The sequence below is a fragment of the Thermobia domestica genome, chromosome 13, assembly GCF_964235325.1.
Source record: "Thermobia domestica chromosome 13, izTheDome1.hap1.1, whole genome shotgun sequence".
Classification (NCBI taxonomy): Eukaryota; Metazoa; Arthropoda; class Insecta; order Zygentoma; family Lepismatidae; genus Thermobia; species Thermobia domestica.
In genome coordinates, this window is record NC_137466.1 from 69,249,812 (window position 1) to 69,275,464 (window position 25,653).

The 25,653-nt window shown below is 35.0% G+C and overlaps 2 protein-coding genes across 5 annotated transcripts in view; one reads left to right on the forward strand and one right to left on the reverse strand.

Moving 5' to 3' along the window:
- LOC145668213 (uncharacterized) overlaps positions 1-16,778 on the reverse strand; it is a 65,779-nt gene extending 49,001 nt beyond the window's left edge. The window contains exon 1 of one of the 2 annotated variants that reach the window (XM_081735864.1): positions 16,646-16,778. The gene's annotated coding sequence lies outside the window, so the exon portion shown is untranslated. The remainder of the gene's footprint in view (positions 1-16,645) is intronic. The other variant, XM_081735863.1, reaches the window with a different exon arrangement.
- LOC145668211 (uncharacterized) overlaps positions 1-25,653 on the forward strand; it is a 65,750-nt gene that overhangs the window by 15,485 nt on the left and 24,612 nt on the right. Inside the window, exons 1-2 of one of the 3 annotated variants that reach the window (XM_081735859.1) lie at positions 4,729-4,840; positions 6,302-6,432. The gene's annotated coding sequence lies outside the window, so the exon portion shown is untranslated. Of the gene's footprint in view, positions 1-4,728; positions 4,841-6,301; positions 6,433-14,741; positions 14,891-25,653 lie in introns of those variants that run through there. The other 2 variants (XM_081735858.1, XM_081735860.1) reach the window with 2 other exon arrangements.

Below are 25,653 nucleotides of genomic sequence, written 5' to 3' on the forward strand. Positions count from 1 at the left end.
ACCATTCATTTACTACGTGGTAGATTAGTGTTCAAGCTTTCTTTTTTGAGCGTCTGAGTATGCATATATACTTCTGTTTTCTAATTTTGCTCTTTTTCTGGAAATTTTAGTCATAGTTATTTCTTGTGATTTTTAATTTCCAACAATGAGAATAGACAACATTGTAGATCCGATTCAATTGAAACAAGAACTTTCATTGTGCCTAGCAACAATATTAGAGTTGATCGACTTGTTTTCTTCGCATTGGATCAGCTTCGATTAGAAACAAAAAAAAAAGGTAAAACCATTAATTATATTATATACATTGAATAACTCGTTTGTATTCATCCAGATTTGAAGTTTTCAGTTACACGTTTTTTTTATTATTTAAAGGTACTATACTTTTTTTCTGAAATAATATCATCAGCATTCAATATTCATGAGATGAGCTTAAAATAGCTGAATTTGCCAGAACCAGAGCTTAATTTTTGGAGGAGATAAAAATAGTTGTGCTTTCCCTTACTGCAAATGATGATAATAATAAATTTATGGAATTAAATTAACTCCCAATAAAATGTATTGTTAGAGTGCCGATCTTTAGTTAGTAATTGTATGTACTAGTGCTCCCTGTGTTATTTTGCTTCAAAGCACTGACGTGACATCTAGCATATTGAGTAGAAATGTACGAGAAGCTGCTGAAAAATTCGTAGCCCAACCCAGGAGTGCACGTGGAATGATGAAAATTTAGTTGTTTACATACTTCCCCGAGGTTCAATACACTTCCTTGTACAGTGCTCCAGTTTTTGCAGATCAGATTAAAAAATCTGGAGACCTCCTCGCACCACTGTTCGTAGCACTACCCTTATCAGATCTAAAATGGTATCTTTTCAAGTATTATATGAGTGTGAGAAATAAGTACCGGTAATAGTTAGACGGAGCTAAATCTGGGGGATGAGGAGGATAATCTAGACATTAAAATCCTAGATCATGCAATGTCAGTTGTATTTGCAGTGCTTGATGAACTGAAGTATTCTGAAGGAACAGAATACCTTTCTTTTAATTTCCCGCGGCCTTTGAATTTTTCCGACAATTTTGTGAGTAGTAATGCAGAGATTCTGCATTAAATATCTGACTCTCGTACAGGTAGTCTATAAGTACGACTGCATCTTTATCCCAGAACAATATTGCAAACACTTTCTCAACCTACTTCTGTCTCTTGAACTTCCAGGGAGTAAGGGAAATGAGTGTTACTACCCTATTGACTATTATTTCGTTTCAGGATCGTAGAGGTACAACCGTATTTCGTCCATGGGTACTATTCGTGATGGAAACTGATCGGCATTACAATCAAAATGGGAGAAGACTTCCCTTGATGCCGTTACTCTTTCGCTCTTTGAATCTCCTGACACATTTTTGGGAACCCATTATCCCGAGAACTCGCGCATGTCCAAATCATTATGAATTGTGCTACCGACGAGTTCCAGAGAAATGCGAACAATCTTTGACACACGTTTTGCTGAAATTCTGCAATTTTCAAGAATAATGTTACGAATTGCGTCCATGATTTCGGAAACAGTCACTGCTTTTGGTCATCCTAAATGTAAAGCATTATCTGTAGAGAAATCGTCACGTTTAAATTGTGCCACTCACTTCTTCACCACTGTATATAACGGAGGAGAGTCCCGTAGTGTTTCACTGGATTTCCTCATGAATTTACTTCGGTGAAAAAAATTTTATGAGAGCTGTGATCTCGATGTTCGTGATATTCGTTGGTTGGACACACACAATCACAGTCACTTCAGAATCATGAAAAACAATAAGAATTTCAGCTTTAATATGAAGATTTGTATTTGCACATACAGAGATATTTTCTTCAAAACTGAATTTCATCATTCTACCTACACTCTTTCTGACTTGCGCTACGAGTTTTTCATCAGCCTCTCGTAATATAGCATATATTAGTACCTATGATATAGACGAATATGTTACTTGTAGCATGCGCAAAATTAATTTAATATATATTTAGGCTATCAAAAGTTGCATTGAAAAATATTTCTTGTGCAGACTTTACCTTATTTATTGGTTATGAATTTTACTTGAAATAAGTTTAATTTATAATTATATATGAGAACAACTACGAAGTATATATTGTACTGTAGTCAGTGTTGAATTCAGACATTTTCACCCGGGGGGGAATGTCAACTCCTCCGGGGGGAGTTGTTTTTCTGTATTTTTGCAAGAAAACAGCATATTTAACAATTCCATTCACATCCACATCTTACCTAATATTGAGACTAATTGCTGATAAATATTCAATGTGAGATTATAATTAAAAAAAACAAAACAATCGTTTAATTTTATCTAAAACATTAAATAAAGACTGGCAAAAATATTTTACACTAAACTTTAACTGCTATTTACAGTATCTATTTTTGTTATTATTTCCTATATTCAGTAGTTACTGTTTGTTACTAATGTAGAAGCTTTCAAAATGATTTAAATTAACCAAAATATTTTTGGTCCTAAAACAAACATACATAGGAATATCTTAACGAAAAGTTATCAGTCTTTCTCACACTTCTGATTCTAAATCAAGCATATTAGCCTTGATTTCTTCACTGCATACACATCAATAGTTTAGTTTACGTAATCTTCACTACATTAGTGCCGTGTCGTGGAAAATCAGCACTTGGCGCGAGAGTATACGACGGCACCCCCGTATATATGAGTGAGGTCGACAGACCAGCCGCGAAAGGTGAGAAAATTTTAAAAAGTAAATCCTGCTTTTCCTTGATTTTGAGCACTTTTCATTACTTTTTTCCTTTCATTTTATATATAATTGCACATGTCCACATGTGTTTCATTCCTCTGTTTTTCTTTCCTTTTCTTTTCTTTTTCCCTCCCGAATTTTGCGCCTCTTACTTCGGCTCCCGGGGCCGTCGCCTCGCTTGCCCCTTCCCCATGGCACGGCACTGAGCAGGATCTTCATCACCTTCAATAGCAATCTTTCACTTATATACTACTATTATATTGATATATCTATATAAATCTCTAACCCAGGAGGGATAACTTTCTCCTCCCTAATCCCTCTAAATAACGCCCTCTGAATCTCCCTCTTTAACTGAATTATTTTTAATTAAAGAAAGGTGTGTTTACTTTAACAATCGTAAAACACATTTACGTCTGTTACTTCCGATGCGAGAAATGGGATTTAGGTGCCCTATTTCAAATAATGCAAGAACTGTACATTTTCAAGAACTGAAGTCTGCTGAATCAGAGATCATATGGAATGATCGAAAGATCTTCCCTATCTTTCCTTTCCTATTTCAATCTGTGCTAGTGCTACCAACTAATATATAATATAGGGCGAGGGTATAGTACCTACTAAAATACAAACCTTTCTTCAATAGTTAACAATTTCATGTTCTGCCAAACTCGGTCCTAGCGTTAAGAAATACAAGTTTTATTGACTATTTAGTATTCTACCTTAGATGTTACATGTTTAATATTTATATAGAATGGGTCTGCGTCATTTATATGTATATTGAGAGATCGGATTTCGTCTGCACGTGCACAGAAAGAAAGCAAATAATTTTGTGAAGTAATTTCTACATTTTGTGACTGAAATTTTTTGAGTTTCTCCGGGGGGGAATTAATTTTCTTCGGGGGGGAGATTCCCCCCGGGCTACCCGCTGAATTCAACCCTGACTGTAGTGTAAATCAAATATAAGAAAACTGTCATTCTTGGTATAAAAAATAACTGGTCCCCCAAAAATGTATCTGCTTCTCCTTTGCTCTCCCTAAGAAATGAAAGCTGGCGTCGTCACTGTTGCCGACAAGCCGAACTAGCCAGACCGGCATTCCTTGCTTCATTCCACCATTTCATTCGCTATCATAATCACCGTCCCCCTTAGCCTCAGAGCATAAATGTGGGACGTTAAACTCAAAAGACTTATTTAATGGTTTTCTTCGAAAGTTTTCTTCCGCTTCAGTGTGATTGCATATAGCTCTTGCCAATTGTTTTTATAAGAGTTGTCACAAGCCTAATAATAATAATAATAATAATAATAATAATAATAATAATAATAATAATAATAATAATAATAATAATAATAATAATAATAATAATAATAATAATCTGCTTATTATTGTTTTCTTAGAATGCGTAGACTTCTTTCCCTCTTTCTATATAAATATATATCACTCCAACATGTTTAGATTCGAAATACAGGACACCAGTATTTCATCTTCTTATTGATCGCCCATTTCACTGAAATTTGTCAGTTTGATTCCTCTTTTACATAAAAATAATTAAATAGTTGAACTATTACCTTTACCACCACCACCAGTAGAAGATCTAATGGCACGACTTTTGACACAGTATCTTCCTCTGGGAAGCCCTGGAAGTGTATATAATGCAATCGGAGATCCTACCCGAGTTCGCATATAAGTACTGTATTTTAATTATAGTCTGGTGGCGTATCATATTTTCTTTAAGCTGCCGTATAGTTTTCTTTACTTTTCGGGAAATTCCCCTTTTGTAATTTATGAAAGTTATTTACCCTCAAGATTAATCAAGATAACCCTACGAAATATTCTTTATCATTTGTTTTGTTTTCATGAAAGATAAATTTATCTATTTATTCGAATAACGTTTATGATACTGCGAACAGAGATAAGTACACATTCCTACGCAGTAAGTTTTAGTTTTATCATCCAACTAAATCATGGGAAACATTCCACCTGCATTCGACCAAAGATGGGCAAAGATTGGCTCATAAAAGGATTTTCACCTCAAACTCACTCCCTCCTGCTTGTGAGTACGTGAGGATGAGCTGATTCAGAGCCAGATGTCCAAGAGGTTAGTTAAGAATTAATTAAGGTGTAAATCCCAGAGTTGGCCATCCCTAGAAAACCTAAACTAACCTAACCTGAGTAAGAGTATCAGAAGGGGAAAAAAAAATATTTTTAAGCAATTTGTAGCGTAAAACACCCTAGTTCACATCTCCAGAAACTAAGTGTGTCAATTATATTCTAATGGTATTTCTTTATTATTCTCTGTTATCTTGTTTTCTTATGTGTTTCGCCAATCCTATGAAAAAGTCGTCGATAGCATCATCAATATGTTTGTGAATTCGGAAAATATGCCTCAATGTCTTAATTCGAGATTAGAGACTTACTTGTATAGTTTGGGGTTGAAATGAGTAAGAGGGTAGCTTGCTTTTATAATACAGTCATATATAAATACATTTCTCCAAAAAGTGGCCACTACGGTTATCTTTAATAGAACCAGCATTGCATGACTTAACGTACAAAAGGTGTTTATAATGATGAGAATTCAGATCAGATTTCATCAAAACTACTTTGTGGTTAACCTGTCTATTTCAAAGATGATTCATATTCAGAAATTAAGGGCTGTTGTGGCTTAGTAGTATAATGCTCACCTCTGGTGCTGGGATCCCTGCTTCGATCCCAGCTGCCGCCAAGTGGTCTTTGTGGTGGACAAACAACAGCTAAATGAAATCATTAAATTTTACCTCCCACGATTATGTCGGGTAGGCTAAAGGAGACGGTGATGATGAGAATGATGGAATGAAGAAAGTGGGAGGAAACAGAAGAACCCAGAGAAAACTCCCACATACGGTATTTGTCCACCACAAAGCTCACTGGTGGACAAACACTGTGTACGTGGGTTTTCTCAGGATTCTCCTGTTTCCTCCCACTTTTCTTCATTCCACCATTGTCATCGTCTCCCTTGGCCTCGGTCCATAATCGTGGGACATATTCCAAAAATACAACTGAAGTACGTCAATCTCAACCTGCATAAGCGTTTGTCAGCTTCACGTTATTCCAAAGTGTTCATGCGAAGCTAAATAAATTTCCACGTGCTGCTAATAACTAGAAGATAAGCTTAATATACTATATTATAGCTTCTCTTACCATGATAAATGTTAAATTTTATGTATTACTAGGATGTAGTTCAATTTCTTGTCATAGTACAATCATAATAGTCAATTTCATGTAGTTACCGTAATACAAAATAATTTTTATGGAGTTCTGTAATATTAGGTGTAATTATTTGTGTTATAAATTATATTTTTTCATTGTTTGGTTAGATAAGAATAATGATCAGTCTAGTATGTTATCTAAAACCAATCTATTGTGTTTTTTGAAGTAAGTTATCTTAAATAAAAATATTGTGTATATTTCAGATAATTGTTCTGAGGGATTTGTAAATATTATCATTTGTCACTTTCATTCTTTGTTATCTATGTAGTTAGAGGCCAAGATCTAATAATTCATTCTGAATCTTCTTTTGCAGAAGACGTGTTTGTTGTTTATCTACTTCGTTTACAGAAGCAAAGAAATTTGCTCCAATTTCGGAGGAGTGAATTCATCTTCTGAAGAAACCTGAGACTGATTCAACTATTTTAAAATCAATTTCATAGTTAGGTAGGTAACATTGGTTTTAACTTATTTATATTTATTAAGCGAAGATAAGTCAACTCTAGACTTACTGCGAGACCTTTCTTTTTAAGCTACAGTACAGTAAACTGTATTTCTCAAGGAGATAATTTTGCGAGGCAGTGAGAGTAAATGATGACACCCAAACATGTACACCCATACCTTTAAAATGTACGTTTCATCTCGAATTATATGGGAAAACTAATGGACATCTCTACACGCCATTTTCATATGCCATAAGCTTTTGGATTACTCTTCGAGAAAGTAGTAACCGATTCACCTGTGTGTAGTACAGTGAAGTGCAAGCGTTATTTTGGAATCTTTAGTGGGTAAATTTTATGTCATCAGCGTTTCAGTAAGAGAGAAGTAATAAAGAATCTGAATACCGCATTGTTCCCTAAAAAGAACGCATCTATGAGACACATAATTCTCATTTTCAAAGTAGCTGTTAAATTTGTTTCATGCACATATTCTATATATAGGGTGTTTTAAAAACAACACCGACAACGTTTGGGAGTGATTCCTAACGCCAAGGTAAGACAAAAAGTATAGACCGACCTAGTGCAAAAAAGCTTCCTTTCCGAGTTACATGCTGCCGAAAACATGAAAAAATGAACTTCAAATGTCAATAGCTCCAAAACTATGGGACCTACCGTAGTTGGGTCAAGACTTCAGTTAGGAACTAGTATGTGTTTTATCCAAATATCCAAGTTTCAGACTTCTGCGGTACTTCCGCAACAATTTTTCTAGAGATAGTTGGTGAGTACTTCAAATTACATGCCCGTAGCCAAGCTTACTCTATAAAAATTGTTGCGTACCTTAGGATTCTGAAACATGGATTTTTGGATAGTTAAGTTCATTTTTTCATGTTTTCGGCAGCCCAATAACTCCGAAAGGAAACATTTGTACACCCAGATTGGTCTATACTTTTTGTCTTGTCTTAGTGTCAGGAATCACCTCCCAAACGTTGTCGGTGTTGTTTTGAAACACCCTGTATATAGTGTTTTATTTCTAAAAATAAAGGTGCGGTACGCTGGAGATCAGGTTCGTAATGGTTAAAAAGTTTATTATTATTATTATTATTATTATTATTATTATTATTATTATTATTATTATTATTATTATTATTAATAATAATAATAATAATAATAATAATAATAATAATAATAACAGCAACAACGTCTAGTAATATATCAGTGCAGTCTCATAACTAAAAATTCTCACGTACATATATACAGGGTGGCCCATTTTAATCTTTCCACGGAAATATTTCGAAAATGTTTGAACATAAATGAACTGAACAAAAACTCAAATACAAAATACCATGGGGCAAATCGAATGGTGATGTCGCGGTACCCCCCAGGGCTGCTCTTCAAGGGGGCGTAGGGCCCAACTTTAAAATTTTAAATGGTAACATGGGGCGAGTGACACCCCGTTCGATAGATCTTTAAAAACTAAAAAGCAATATGGCAAAAGATTTTTCATATCGGTCACATATTGAAAATGGCCGCCAAGATATATTACCTGTATCAGATAAACGTCCAATAGCACTAATATGAAAACGGTTGAACATAAATGAACCAAACAAAAACTCATATAGGAAAGCCATGGGGCAAATCAAATGATGTTATCGCGGTGCCCCCCAGGGTAGTCTTTCACGGGGACCCAGGCCAAACTCGATAGATCTTCATACACTAAACAGCGTTGTGGCAAAAGATTGTTCATATAGGTCAGCGTTTTCAAAATGGCCGCCAAGACATGGTGCCTATATCAGATAAAACGTCCAGTACCACTAATATAAAAATGGTTGAAGATAATAATAAAACTCCTATAGAAAATCACAGAGGGTATTTATTCCAGGGCTCGAAAGTATTGCAACGGAGGAGAAGATGATTAGTGCCATAATGCAAAGGAGGAAATTTAATTCCTAGAAAATCATGGTTCCAAAGTCCTCCGTAAGTGGGTGAAGCGGGACAGGAAGGAACGGTGAGATTGCAAATGAGAACCTTAGTTTTTGCAAATTGTATCTACACGACAAAATTACCTGAAATGTGTTTTTATAACATATATTTAGATGTCTGTAATGGAAAAAAAAGTAGGTAAAATTCTTGTTAAATGGTACCTTCCATTTTGATTGCAGGCGATGATTTGTGCAAAAATGAACCAACTGAAATGTGAAACCAATTTGTCGAACAATGCAATTTTAGAACAACGTGTACAAACGTTGGTTTTGCTCAAAAGTCATCTACACAATATTGGTTCATTACAGTGCCAGTCACTTATACACCCAAGTGTTTCAGACAGGGTTGGCAAAAACCATGGTTTTTATTGATAAAAACAAAAAAACAGTTTTTTTTTGTTTCAACCCTGTTTTTTGGTTTAAATAATTTACTCTATGTATTTATATTAAATATGGACAGAAATTAGTTTGTTTCGCCTTGGTGTTAATTATGCAACAACAAGGTTATACTAGAAGGGGTCACATAAGCTTAAAGCGGAATGCAAACTGCTTCTCGGCTTACATCCAAGAGAAATTGTCCATTTGGACACGAAACCGGGACTAATTGGTCACAAATGCGATTGCCGACTCACTCACGAAGGACTCCTGATAAAAATACGTTGTACTGATCTTTACATAGGCCTACTTGTTAATATAATTGTCAAGAGTCATTTCAGAAGGGCAAAAAGAAACAGTTACACAAGTAAAAACATTATACAGAATTATATATAAATCGGGAAACTCCCGCCTTAGCCATTGGGAAAATCCTGTTATTACTTTAAATGTATTTGTATGTAAAATTTTAAGGTTAACGTATCATAATCACTGCGCTAAAACTGAGGTATTAAATTACAAATTTGGTATGTAGATATCATTCAATAAAATTAAAACCAAGTCAAATCCAAGCTGATGTTGGAAGCTATGTAGGCAGTTGATAAATTTTGCCAATTTCTATCAATATATTTAAGCAACCTTGGCTTCTTTATAAAACAACAGGCAATCATTCAAGTAGAAATATATAATTTGGTTTCATTTCGTATGTTTAGGCTTAACATCCTTATGAAATACCAAGGTTATCACGAAGAAGACTTTTGCTTAGAGGGACACCTCGAATCGCTACTTGGTTTACACTTGAATGATGGGTTGTGGTTCGACCGAGAATTGAACACGGGACCTCTTGATTAAAAGGTGAAAAGTAGATAAACGAAATGCGGATGGTTTGATATGTGGAAACGTCACCATGAAGTTCATACGATTTAAAGCATTTTTCGTTTTTTTTTTTTTTTGTTTAAACCAGTTTTTTTTTTTTTTTTTTTTTTTTTTTTTTTAAACAGCTCGTTTAAACAACTTTGGTTTAAACCAGCCAACCCTGGTTTCAGACAAACCATACATATTGCAAGTAAAAGTGGGGTTCTCATTTGAGATTTTACCATTCATTTCTGCTTTACCCACTTACGGAGGGAGATCGGAATGATAATATTCTAAGAATTAGATTTCCTCTTTAGCATTATGTCACTCATACTTTAATAATCTTTTTCTCCGTTAAATTATTCTCGAGGCGTGGAATGATAAATACCCTCTGTCATCTCCTATACGAGTTTTATCCTGTTCATTTATCTCCAACCGTTTTCATATTAGTGGCACTAAACGTTTTCTCTGATACAGGTACCATGTCTTGGCGGTCATTTTGAATATGGTGACCGATATGAAAAATGTTTTGCCACAACGGTTTTTAGTTTTTAAAGATCTATCGAACGAGATATCACTTGTCCTATGTTTTTTCCTTTGACAATTTTGAAGTTGGTCTCTGGGCCCCCATGAAAGCGTCCTTCAGCGACATCATTCGACGTGCTTTAAGTCATTTTCCTGTTTCACTTTTTGTTCTGTTCATTTATCTCCAACTGTTTTCATATTAGTTGTACTTGACGCTTAATCAGATATAGGTGTCATGTCTGAGTGGCCATTAGTGAATACGGCAACCGATATGAAAAATCTTTAGTCACAACTCTGTTTAATGTTTGAAGATCTATCGAACGAGGTATCACTCGCCCCATGTTTTCATTTAAAAGTTTAAAGTTGAGCCCTGGGACACCATGAAGGATAGCTCTGGAGGGCACCGCGACAACACCATTCGATGAGGTCCCATGGCTTTCCTATTTGAGTTTTTGTTTGGTTCATTTATGTTCAACCGTTTTCATATTAGTGCTACTGACGTTAATTTGATACAGGTAACATATCTTGGCGGTCATTTTGAAAACGCTGACCCATATGAAACATCTTTTGCCATATCGCTTTTTAGTTTTTAAAGATCTATCGAACGAGGTGTCACGTCACACGTCCCATGTTTTCATTTAAAATTTTTAAGTTGGGCCCCGGGCCCCCTTGAAGAGCGGCCCTGGAGGACAACGCGACATCACCATTCGATTTGCCCCATGGTATTTCCTATTTGTTTTTGTTAAGCTCATTTATGTTCAACGTTTTCGAGATATTTCCGTGGAAAGATTAAAATGAGCCACCCTGTATAAATGTACTTTAAAAATCTCTTATTCTTACATCTTCATTTTATAATGAAATCAATATTTCTTATTGATATATTTCTTGCGCTTTTCTCTTTTTGTAAACGGACGAAGTAAGCTGCTATTTTTTGTAGGGATGCGCACGAGACAAGATTTGTGACTGTCTCGACTCGAAAATGTGCTGTGAAAGTGATGTCTCGACTCGAAAAATATATATTTTTCAATTGGAAGAGCCGTGTCTCGACTCGAATTTTGTCAGGAAAATCCTGTCTCGACTCGTCTCGTGCGCATCCCATTTTTTTTTTTCCGAAACACATCAAGAGTTTCACAAATACTGAATTTCAATAACAACATACATGCAGTACATTGTTCACATAATGTTCTTCAGAGGACAAATTATGCTACCAAAATATTCTAAAAACCTCTACTAAATTAATGGATAAACTTTGCGAAAAAAATTAGATGTTTTCACTTAATCCACTTCCTAATAATGAATAAAAACAATTAATTGGATACATTAAAACACTAACTGAGCAAAAGCTCTTCTGCGGAGAAAGTACAGAGGTGGAGTGCCGATATAATTTTTGTACTGGCTTTCAGTTTAGTCGAACTTCAGCAACAGACAAATTTGTTGGGATTATTTCGTTGTGGGAGGTAATTCATTTCAGAAAGAAAAAAATCTGGTCGGTTCAGTCTTCATGGTTTATATTATAGTGCAAAAAAAAAAAAAAAAAAAAAAATTCTAGTCCCGGAATACAATTAACAAATTTCAAGAAGGAACAAAGATTCGCAGTTCTTTCTGTAGAAAGGAAAACAATAGAAACTGTGAATTTCAATAAAATTATATATTTACTGTTTGGTATTTTCGAAGTTTCTCGTCAACCATATTTTAAGACAGAAAAAGAAATATTCCGTTCTCCATAAAAAAGATACCGGTACGCCGTACAGTTGCGTACCGCCAGAAATTAAACTATATATCTATATCTATCTATCTATCTATCTATCTATCTATCTATCTATATATATATATATATATATATATATATATATATATATATATATATATATATATATATATATATATATATATATATGTATGTATGTATGTATGTGGGTGGGTGGGTGGGTGTGTTTATATTATTTGCCTTCTCCTCTTTATGGCCTCAGTGCGTAATTATAACTTTTGTTATCGAAGCAAATTATAATTCTTTCCTTCCTCTTTCTCTGTTCTGTGTGAATGTTGAGTGGTAACTTTTAGTGTGACTAGTTTATATATTCTTGTATTTATCATCAAATTCTCACAAAATTTTTAAAGAACGATGTGATTTTTAATGCGTTATTTACCTTAATAGTCAATAAGAAATTCAAATTGAATATTTTTTATTTATTACTCGTTTAAATATCGTATATTTATTTTAAATAGATCACTAGCTGAACCTGCGCTCTCTGTACAGCGCATTATTCACATACGAGCATGAATCTCCTTGTCATTCCTAAACATCTGTACATATTCATTTACAAACAGAGGTGAAAGATGTCTATAAAAATCGGCAAGGGGTACCATTAGGGGAAGGTTTTTTTTTTTGTTTGTTTGTTTTGTTTTTTGAATATCTCTTGCCGTTTGCAAGATTGAGCCTACTTGCTGGTTGGAGTTTTTAATTCATGCTATGATCAGTGTTTTCTTTCTTCTTGCATGCAGTACGTAATAAGCAATACATAATTAACTATAATGTCAGGATTGAGTCAGGATGTGTTCACTGGACAAAACACTCGAAACAATAAAGATTCATCTTAGCCTGGAAAGATGGTTATCCTTCGTTTTTCATTATCACTTGGCCATGATACAAACGCCTGAGGGATATATAACCCGTGTATTCAACTATGTTGTATTGGAACGTATAACTCATAGAATATTATGCTTTTTAAAAATTCCCACGCTTCCAGTATATCCCTAAAACTGTAATAAAGAAATAACGGCCACTTTTTAAAAATATTCAATTAGAACTGGGCAATCTACATAAAATTTGGAATCGACCAGCAAAAACGGCACGTTTCTAGCACTTGTGGTTTTCGAATCTCATTGTCGAAAGGATTGGAGACAGGACAAACATATGAGACTAGCATTTTATATAATATATCGATATTTATGTCATATTCAATTGTTTAGAAATAGAACACACATTAAATAGTTTAATTGGATTCTAATTGATTTATCAGTAGAGAAAATTGAATTAATTTACCCTCTTAGTCAGTATCTATATCTATCTGTGGAGAATCGTCACTATGTAGCCCTCCTCGCTGGCCAAACACCCGCGTTTGGTGCACAGAGTTTTGGGTTGCCAGATCTTACGTTTTTTCGATAAGGTTTACGTTTTCCTGGTACATTTTGCGTTATACGTTTCTAATTTTCGCCGTAAAATGATATATTCCGGTTTTTGAAATGAATAAAAGAAATTATAGTCCTAGACAGCTTAGAAATGTTTTTTTTTTTTTTTTTTTTTTTTTTAGAGTTAGCGCGAAAAATATATATTTTTAAAAGAAATTGGATGAACTGATTTCTTACACACTGTTAGCAACGTAACCCTATGATGAAATTAGTATTCAGAAAGAAAATGCAACAGGTTGCGTTCTGATCTCCTATCTAGCCAGCACCAATTTTAAGATTACTTTTGTTTCAACATCTTTAGCCGGATTTTGGAAAAATCTTGAATTCGGAAAAAGTCCAGAAATTTAAATTCTGAAATCCAGAAAAAAATCGGATTTTGGAACAAATCCGGAATTTGGAAAAATTCATTCTGGATTTTTTCTGAATTCCAGATTTTCTGAAATCCAGAATTTTCTAAATTTCGGATTTTTTCCAAATTCTGAATTTTTCCGAATATCGGAATTTTTCGAAATCCAGAAAAGTAAAATTTCCAATTCCAGATAATTTTTGCCATTCCTATAGTTTGTATACTTATTAGTTTAAAAAACAGTTGGTATAAAAGAGGAAGAAACTGGTGAAAATATGCGTATTGAAATGCCAGAATATAAATACTCGTACAACTTACAGGCCCGCGGTGGCTCATTGGCAGAGAGTTCACCTCTGGTATGTTGGGTCCCTGGTTCGATCCCAGCTTGCGCCAAGTGAACTTTGTGGTGGACAAACTCCGTGTGCATGGGTTTTCTGGGGGTTCTCCCGTTTCCTCCCACTTTCTTCATCCCACCATTTCATTCATTTCTCATCATCACCGTTTCCTTTAGCCTAGCCGGCATAATCGTGGGACGTAAAACTCAAAAATTTCATTTCATTTCATTTCAAATACAACTTACAACTGTAAGCAAATAGGCAGCAATAATCAAAAACTTATTGCAAACCGGAAATTAATTGTTGGGGGTCACAGGTAAGAGGATGTGATTAAAGGAGGTCGCGATATAAAATATGTACATTCAAAAATTAGAATTATTGCATCGTTAGTAAATCTTTCGTTGTGGGTTATTTTCCGCGTGATCATTGTCTTAAGGAATCAAAGTACAAGAGAATTTAAATATATTATTATAATAGAGGAACAGCAATGTGCACCAAACGTGCCGATATATATAATATACAAGTAAAAAACTCACACAAATAGCTACACAGATCCTAGATATTAATAGACAAACTGAAACAAACTGAAATTAAATTTTGTATCCAATACAACACAATAATAAATTATCCTAAGTTGAAAAGATTCTTTTGCCGTTCTAATTTTTGACGTTCGGGTAGAAGGAATAGCGATATGTTGGGGAGAGAGGTAGGATGAGGGAAACATGGCAACACCGGCTTATCAGATAGAAAGTGGAAAATTTTCTGAATGCGTAGCTGATCCTAACGCCACGCAAGTGCCCACATATCAATAATAGATTTCACTTTCACATTTTCGTTCTCACAGAATAACACTGAAAATTGACGGTGCGTATCTTTTTGTGTAGGTAATGTTAATAGCTTAGTTTGTACTAAAAATTGAGTTATATTTTATTTTTAAACGATAAGTATCAGTTTTTATATATCACCACGAGAGTTTAAAGTTCGTCACCGACAAGAGAGCAAGAGAAAAAAAATATTGTAGAATAATTTCGTAGTTCTGTACAAGCCAGTGGCGTAGGGAAGGGGTGGGTCCAGGGGGGGCGGGTCCGTCCAAAGGGTTCCGTCAATTCACTTTGGTACTTTGATGTTCGTAATTTTTTCTCGGAAGAAACAGCAATTGCCTTACATGTACTCTATTTGAAAACTCCGTCTCCTTTAGCCTCAAGATTTCATTTCATTTTCTATTTGAAAACAAAATATGTCATTAAACAGTTCCTAGATAAGCTGTTCGCCAACATCGTTTTCGTTCTTTAAAAATATCAGCATTTTTGAGCATTTATTATTATTATTATTATTATTATTATTATTATTATTATTATTATTATTATTATTATTATTATTATTATTATTATTATTATTATTATTATTATTATTATTAGAGGAAATCACATACCATTTTGTTTTTTGGCTCATAAAGTTGAACTGAAGAACCGGGATTATAAAGTAAATAATTTCCTTAAACCAGCAACACTATTCAATAAAATCATATAACCAGTTTTAAAAATTGCCGTATATTGCCAAGATTATGACAATTTGTTCAATTGTCTCCGAAATCATATTTTTAGAAACCAGGCCCCAAAACCAACATACTTTCAGAAAATTATTATGTTGGAATATGAAAAACATATCTTTTTAAATTTATATTTCGATATCTTTGAATAAGTTCTGTTACGCACAAAAGTAGGTTTACTTGTTAAGATACTGTTAGATCTGCACCATACTTTGCTTATTAAAAGTGGAAATAAGTGCTGATAGAAATAGTCCTATCGTGGTATTAGACACAATTCACAGTTCTAAATAATCTACACATTTATGGGTATTTTTTAAGTTAAGTAAACATTAACCCCTTCAGTGCGTAATTTTCAGATGCGAACCGCTGTAAAAAGTTTTTTTTTTTTTTTTGTCATTATCACTAAAAGCGCAATCATCACTTTTCTCCGACCAATCCTGTTGACTCTAAATCTTTTTCAAAATCTTTTACATCAGAATCACTAATTAATAACTCTTCCTCGATGTCAGCATCGTTGAAATATCGTTTTGACGCCATTACTGTGCTGCCTGCTCTCAAACAAAACATAGAATGAAAACTGAATTTGACGAAGCACAAACTCTATTTCAATTTCTTTCTTTTTCCTCTTCTTTTAATTAAGCAACAATTGAAACCAACTGAGCGCAAACTCGCTAAATATTGTCGGGATAACAGAACTCATACTATGGGCAAGTATATTCGCCATACGCAATATAAAATAGCCAAAACAAAATGAAATCGTATATATACGCCATCCGCACAGCAGGTGCGTTTTTAAGACACGAGTTAACTCGCCACCCACACTGAAGGGGTTAAGAGGGAATATCGCTATGGAATTACACATTCTGTCTATGATAATAATTGTATATGTAAAGGTCCCCTTCCACACCGACACATTTTTTGTGTGCCCAGACCTCACAGGATACACACTGAACCCATTCTTCTCCGCTGGTGTCTTCCGAAAAAAGTCTTTCGCAAAAAAAAAAAAAAAAAAAACAATGCATCATTACTCTCTGGTACAGGACATTAAACCTTCATCTGTTTATCCATACCTTAACGTCTTCCTTGACCTAGATGTAGATTGGGACTTAGCCCTATTTGCATTTCCTTTTGAGTCTTCTTGTGTACCTGCAATCCGTTTAGTTTCTGTCTGCATCTTCTTTTCCATCGTACGTAATAGTTCTTTTTTATATGGTGACGAGGCTATTACTGCCGCTTGAGTAGCTTTATGGCCTCTTACAGGTTTGTAGATTGTAAATGAAAGGGTACGTCGGTTTATAGAACACCTTACTCCTACTTGTTTTCACATGTTTCACTACCAAAGAGTATCAGTTGGCGCAGTAACCACGGTGATTTGCAAACTTAATAACTTAAAGAATAAAAGTATGTAATGACTAAATCATTTACTTCTAAATAGTTCTCGATTTCTGATTATGATGAATTATCAACAGAAATCTTAGCACAACGAAAAACAAAACAATGCTCCTCACACACTAATCCACACTCACAACTAGTTTAAACTGCGCTTGCTCCGCCTAGTGGTGAGAGTAGAAACTATTGATAACATCTCAGCCAGAGTGCAGCGTGTTCCAACCCGCTTTTGGTGCTTTTCCCCTTATTATTATTATTATTATTATTATTATTATTATTATTATTATTATTATTATTATTATTATTGTCATCATTGTTAAAGCTAAACATTTTGGCTCAACAAACGCATATATATATGCCTCCCAACACTAAGGCCCCCCAAACAAAAGTTCTGGTTACGCTACTGGTACAAACTGATCACTTTGCACTGAAATTATTACTTACAAAGTTCACACAGACTCAAAAATAAATGCTGTTAGTGTGGTGGCAGATACGTGTGTAAGGAGAAAGTGTTATGCCCGCTGTGTTCACTCGCAAACGAAAGAATTTCATCTAATTTCATGTTTTCAAAAAAAAAGTCTTTACCGTTATTCACAGTTCTAAATAGTATTATTTCTAAATTTAAAATCTCGTTTTTGATTTGTTATCGTGGATATCGATGTCCTAAATGCTGAAAAATCGGTTGATGTTTTGGAGTCCTTTCTAGTTGCGAAAATATATGGGACATGACTTCTGTAAGAATTTACACATACAGGGTTACAAAAGTAGTTATACATTTAATGAGTTTATGCTTATGAAAAAAAAAAACAACTTTATGAAACCTCAATCAGGATGATACAGGAATTGCAATTAAGTCAAGTCTCTAAGGTTCTGAAAGTACTGTCTTTGAGCATTTATACATTCCAGTAGTCTTAGTTTCTGTTCACTCACGCACACTTTGGCACAGAGGTTTTTGTTGTTATTAATTTATTGATAAGCTTTCGTTATGAAGTAATCATGTCGTCAATAGTGCGTAGTTTCTCCGACAATGTTTTGTCTTTGACAACTCCCCAAAAGAAATCCATTGGGAAGAGGACTGGTGATCGTAGTGGCAGGATTGGCTGGTTTAAACCAAGGTGGTTTAAACTAGCTGTTATTTAAAAAAAAATGGTTTAAACCAAAAAACGAAAAATGTTCGTAAAAGTGTAAGTGTTCGTAAAGTCTTGATGAACATACATTTGTGGGTTATCACGTTTCACTCCCGTATATTGTTCGTATTATATTCAGACCTGAATTCCACATTCATTACTCAAAAAGATTATACTACAAAAGCAACTTTTGTTTTTGTATAAGTTTATAAATGTTTCTTATTAGGGATGGCCACATTTTTTCGAAAAATACTTTCTCGAAAAATGGATTTTTCGAAAACGAAAAACGAAAATTTTTTCGAAAAACGAAAAACGAAAAACGAAAAATTTTTCGAAAAACGAAAAACGAAAAATTTTTCGGAAAACGAAAAACGAAAAATTTTTCGGAAACGAAAAACGAAAAATTTTTCGGAAAACGAAAAACGAAAAATTTTTCGGAAAACGAAAAACGAAAAATTTTTCGGAAAACGAAAAACGAAAAATTTTTCGGAAAACGAAAAATGAAAAAAATCGAAACAGAAGGAGATGGAACACGAAGGGACGAAACGAAACTGATGAGAAATTTGAAGTTGCGAAAGAGCAACATTTCCTTCCCTGCCTGGTTTGATTGAAGTTATAAACAAAAGAAAAGAAACGCATCATTACATACAGATAAGCTTTACTCCCTGACTGAAATTGAATAGTATCTTATTTCGCTGATGCGGCGTGTTCTAATCGTAATAGCTATTTGAGACTGCTTTTAGCTAGCTATCTCGTACTCGCCTTTGTTGATACGGTACGTGGTTTCGTATTCGCTGTGACTGAATATTTTGGTAACAATAAAAGATTGTTGTTTAGAGAAATGATACGTGTCCTACGATATCAACACTTCTGATATGTTTATTGGCCTAGTGGGAGAAGCATTAGTTCGTTATGAGGAATACCCAACTGAGTTCATTATATCAGTTACCAACGCAGAGCTTGTTTCGAACTATATAAGATAACCGCAAGAAGAGATATTTTCGGGAAGTATTTACAATGGGAAAGTCGAATATATGGGAACATTTCACTCGTGAAAATGATGGTGTTTCTTCAAAATGCAATTACTGTCGAAGTATTATCCACAATCGAAATTCAACGACTGGCTTGTGGTACCATTTAAGATCACGACACGTTGGTGTTATACAGGAAACATCAAGATAGCAGTCACTGGAAGAGATTATTGAGGCCGAGGGTGATCCAGAGATGGAGCCACAAAAGAAACAGAGGTAAGTGATTGTACATTGGTGTCATTTGAATCTTCTAGCCCCCTCCCCGAGTGGGGTAGATAAGATTTATTTAGAGGATACTCGTGTTTGACACTCTTAGAGTAAAAATAAAAAAATAACGTGACACGAACACACTTAGTGGACTATTTATCTTTACACTCTTGTAACTTTTAGAATAATATAAAAAAAAGGCTGAAATTTTGTTACAAACTAAGGATGCTACAGTATCACAAACATCCACAAAGATCCAGGCCCGTGCTGGCTTACTAATGAGGGCGGTGGACAAGTCTACCAAGAGGGCGCTCATACAAACGTGAGTGTGTGTGTGTGTGTGTGTGTCTTTTGGAAGATTTAATTCCTGTCTCCAAGATAAAAAGAAAAGTATAGACCAACCTGGGTGTAGAAATGCCTCGGAGCGATGACCATCCGAAAATTTTCGGAAAAATGCAAAAACAGACATACTCCAGAACATAATGTCGGATTGAAATTGGGCAAAAGTGAATGTCCATTATTTTTAGTCATAGATTCCATTAGTGTACAATCGGATAAAGTGCAGTGGCGGTGCAAGGGTGGCTCCCAAAGAAACTGGGGGAGCACAGTTGTCTTCAATATTGGGAGACGGGCAGATTTAAGGCTTTTTTTGGTGGCGAAGGGGCAGATGAGACTCAGATGAATCTGCTTTCTGAGGTGAACATGTATATTATATATCAGGCGATGTAGATGAAATAGTGGTAAATATCAGTATTACAAATCAGTGCCATGAACTTATTCTGAAATCTGAATACATGCATATTTGTAATTGGTATGCTTCTACTTAGATCGCATTAAATTTTAGGACACTTATTTTATAATAACTTAAATAATGACTTTCCCAAAACTATGAAGAAAGAAAATAAATTATATATGACGCAAGAATACTGTTATTTGAGAAAAATGATGATGATCTCAATAGCATTATAGGAATCGTTACAGGAATTAAATAAATAGACTAACAATAATTAAAGACGAATTTAATGTATTGAAATTGGGGGGCAGGCTCCCCATTCCCTCGGGATTTATGCCCTATCTACAGCTGATACAATTTTCCAGCATGAGGAGAGGCACATATCCTTTTCTGACACTTATTGCAATTTGTGTCCAAGTAACGGGAGCTGAATTAATACAGATTGGTGTGACGTAAATACGCCAGGATACGAAATTCAGTTTGAAATATGAAAGAATACGATTCTTTTTTTAAAATGAAACAAGCCAAGAGACATCAATTTCATCTCACTTTCCTTTGTGGCAGTCGGACACAAATCATCACATTTCTCCCCCCAAAACACATTTCAAATCGAATTATTGAGGGGACAGTCCCCCGTAGTTCCAAGGTTGGGGACATGTCCCCCTCATCCTCTCGGGATTTGCGCCAATGACTATATGAATTTACTATATAGAACTGATATACAGAAGGACAATTAAAACCACTTCCCTCTAACGTGGTGTTTCGCAGGGTGCTGTATGCGCGGGACGCACTGCACCCTTCACGGGTTCTTCACCCACAGTAACAGCATGTATTCATTTTATAGAACTAAGCCATACAGAAAAATAAATAAAACCGTTTATCTTTGATGTTGTTTTGCAAGGGTGCCTTGACGGGTTCTTTTCCAACGATAACAGTATGTATATTGTATAGAACTGTGCCATACAGAAGCACTAGCGGATCCAGAGGTATCGTTTGGAGGTGCGGTTCGCTTTCTGGAAGATGAGATAGCCTAAAAGTGACCAGAATTTTAATGTGCAAAAATGGGACACATATGAATCCGGGGCTGGAGAGGATGGGGGGCGTAAACCTGATTCTCAGATTATATTTTGTGACCCGATTTATTATTATTATTATTATTATTTTTATGAAAGTATATTCTTTCTCTAGAGTTAAATTAAATACGAACTTCCGTTTCGGAGGCGTGGCGGTATCATAATTCACTTCACACTTAGTCACCACAATATATCAGATGCACTGTCTTGCACAGTACTTACACAAAGTACTATATTGACGATTGCATTTATATGTCACCTGTTATCTGCCACGAGCCTCTCCCATATCTCCTCTGTGTATATAAATATAGCTTCCCTTTGTTTCACTAAAGTGATCGCAAGAAAACATGAAGTTTGATATAACTATCAATTTCATTATCCAATAGAATGCCTTGACGTTCGTCGACCCCTATCCATGACATTTTTTTTCACTGTCTCTCTGATCTGATCTTTGATCTATGGCGCTATGGTAAGAACATTTCCTGAGGGCAAGATGTTGGATTTCCGTTACGTTTCGTTTTGCTAAACTCAATATTTCACCATGATTTCAGTTTATCAACATTATTGACATTTTCTTCAGTGCGCGTTAAGATTGCGGCTACATAAGTCGTACCAAAATCTTCTGATGTATCAAAGATGAAGAAAACATTTCTATGATTGGTATAGAACCCAGGATTCACGAGGAGTTGGGGAGTCATTGATAAGCCTTGACGTTATGTGTGCATGGAATAGTTCATTTCTCAAGAAAAGCCCCCAACTATACTCAATTGATGCATTTAAAGATGAATGTGTAAGGAATTCAATTTCTGGTACATTCAGGAATTTTTAACTTAAGCAGGAGAGAGCAAGAAGACAAATATAGGATACTATTACAAAAGTGTAGACCTCTATACATAGGGTATTTTGATTTGTTGCTTGAGCTTAACGTTCCATGGTAGTGACATGACGGCTAAAGGAGACGTGCACTTATTGATTGTAATGGAATCCGAACCACATTTTTCGTTGAAATGTACCCTCAACGGGAATCAAACTGGGGACTTTAAACACCGTATAGGGTATTTTGTCCGAATACTCTGCTTTTGCAGTGGTATAATTGAGTATGTAAAAAAAAAAAAAAAGACCAGACGAGGAAGAGGGTGTTGGAAATTGGCTCTATTAATTAATTTCTTAAAAGCAGCATTTAGAAACATGTATGCCTACAACAACAATAAAATTATATTATAGTAGCCTTTACCTAGGTGGGATTTCGCTCCCAGACCCCCAATTTGTTCGGAATACGGCCCTGTACAAATGTAGAAAATGCTTCTACGTGTATTGTGGCACAATATTTTGCGTTCTCCCTTCTGTGTCTTTCATATACATATAATTGAATCGAGCTAAAACGCTGTCACGAAATTCAAACACCTCGCAAGGCATTTTAGTCAACCCTCACCTTTTTTTTTTTTTTCCTTTCTACTGTACGTTAAGTGGCAAAAAATGCTCAAATACATGTTTCATTATTTTAAATGAATAATCAAATTAGCAACTTTCATGTCTCTAGCCGTAAGGAATCCCGAAATATAGGCATCTTATAATAATAATAATAATAATAATAATAATAATAATAATAATAATAATAATAATAATAATAATACAAACGCTGAAATATATATTGAATTGTTTTAAGTGAGAAGTCCATATATCTAATTCCAAGTTTCTAACCTTCAAAGATTCTTAGATATTGATATCTTATTATGATAATCGCAATCCCCGCCCCCTTTTCTTTACACCTCTTTTCCCCATTTTACTGAAGTATCAAAAAATGTTGAAACGCATTATTTTAAATGAGAAATCAAAATCAAAATTTCAGTTTTCTAACCTTAAGGGATTCGGAGAGATGATCATCTTATTAAAATAATTCCCACCCCATTCCCCCTTCCTTTCTTTGAATTTCCCAAAAATCCTTCCTTAGTGATACCTTAGATCGAAAATCTTATCTACTGTCCGAATTTCAAGTTTCTAGTTTAAGCGGTTTGGCCTGTGTGAAGATCAGGACGACTTCTTTATATATGATTACAATAACAGCTTGTAGCTTGTATTATTTCCTAAGAAAAGATGAAATGCCATTAAAAGTCACAATGAATGTTTCCGTGTTGAACCCCAAAAGTCACAGTTCTTTGTTGATGTAGTAGCTAGCGGACATACCTTTGATAATTGATGCATGAGGTTCTGTGGTTTGATACAAGGTAAGTGAACATAGAACGCACTGCAGTGGTTCAGATCCAACTTTAAACTCTAGTTCTCGTTCTGTAAAGCAGGGGTGCCCACAAGGGGGGGCTATGACGCAAACTGCGTCATTGAAATATTTGGGGGGGGTAAAAATCTATATAAATATGTTTGATGGGGGGGGGGTAAAATTAATCGAAAAGAAGATTTTTTCATGGAAGAACACCCACGGATAGACAATTGGGGGGGGTGCGTCATGGACATAAGGGGGGGTGGGCACCACTGTGTAAAGCATCGCTTTTGACAAACGACATAAATACATATCAATCAATCAACCAACCGAAAAGTCTCCTTTTAGATTCAGAGAGCTTTTCGGTAAGGAGCGCTGAATATTCTATATTTCTCTTTATTCAAAGTAAACGTAATTGAAGATTCGGGTTTTGAATCACACATCATTTTTTTCTAGGATATAGTTTTAAAATATACATTTTTAGTTCAAAGAGTGATCCATCTTTCCTTCTTCCTACAGCTGTTCGTTCAACGAATAAATCATTCTCGCTCGTTTGCGGCTTATGGTGACAGTCTCAAGGAACTAGGGACAGAAGTATTCACAATTCAAATATGTCTGTATTAAGTACCATACATTTTGATTAGACTCTGCTAGGCTTGTCACACAGATTGGATCGGCCAGATTGAAAAGACAATATTTTTATTTCCGAAAGTAAACTGGAAGTAAAATACCTTTGGGGGAGCTGTCGCCCCCTCTGCCCCCACGTGGTCGTGGATCCACCAATATACAGAAGAATAAATTAAACTTTTATCTTTGATGTTGTTTTGCAAGGGTGCCTTACGTAAAAGGCGCACTGTACTCTTCACGGTTTCTTTACCCACAGTAACAGTAAGTATTTATTGTATAGAACTGTTTCATACCGCAGAATAAATTAAACCGTTTATCTTTGATTTGGTTTCACAAGGGCGCCTTACATAAAGGGCGCATTGTACCTTTCACGGGTTCTTTACCAACAGTAATAGTATGCATTCATTGTACAGAACTATGCCATACAGAAGAATAAATAAAACCGTTTATCTTTGGTGAGGTTCCGCAAGGGCGCCTTATATAGAGGGCGCACTGTAACCTTCATGGGTTTTTTACCAACAGTAACAGTATGTATTCATTGTACAAAATTGTGCCATACAGAAGAATAAATAAAACTGTTTATTTTTGATGTAGTTCGCGAGGGCGTCTTATGTAAAGAACGCGCTGTATTCACCACCAGTTCTTTAGCAATAATAAATGTAAGAATTTATTAGATCTATATATATAAAAAAGTTGTACCTTTATTTATAATGAGATGTTTGGGAGGGCGCACCGGGACATGTCCCGGTGTCCCGGTGGGCCATCACGGGCCTTCAAAGATCCAAATGTTTTAGGCTTCTATAATAGTAATAAATAATAACTTGGACGGAGCATGCACATCCACAGCACATTAGCACATTACATACTATGATCATGATATGATTTATTTCAAATAAATAGGTACAAAGTTGTCATCATAGGTATTCTGCCATTATTGACAAGTCACTTGCCGCAACTGAGAAGCTTCCATGCTCCTTAGTCTTCACGTAAGGGATTGAAAATTTGACTTTTTTTCCAGAAAGATTTTATTTCGATAACTGCTTGGATGAGTATCATATCCAACAACATAGAAGGTTTTCAACGGACGTAAAGATCATAATGCAGTTTACAGCAATTTGATATCTCAAACTGATCTGGAGATGTGATACACATTGGTAAAGTTTGCAACACTGGTTAAAATTATGTAATTGCAAGAATTTATTGTAATTACAAGTACCAAAATCTGTTTCTGTAATGTTATAAAAGCAAAGAGAGTCAAGATACATTACGAACAATCCCCAAATACGTCATTTTTAGGAGTATCACTATCAGTATTCACGTTTTTCATATCTCCTGAACGATTTGAGATATCAAATTGCTGTAACGGCTCCGAGAAGTTTACGTCTTTTGAGAATCACCTACGTGATTAGACGTTCTGTTTATGTAAGAAATTTTTCGAAAAAAGTCTAATTTTTAATTTCTTGTATTCATTCGAAATAAGCCATGGTCATAGTATTCGACACTAAGGTATTTCGGGTTTGCATTTCACTGTCCGTCTCACTTCGATTCATAGACAGATCCAGGGGGGAAAGGGTATTCACCTTCCTGAGTTTCACAATCACTAGTGCTGCAAAAGTCGGTGAGAGAGAAAACAGAATCTTTCATTACCTTCTTTCCTCACCGTTGAATTCGTCCTG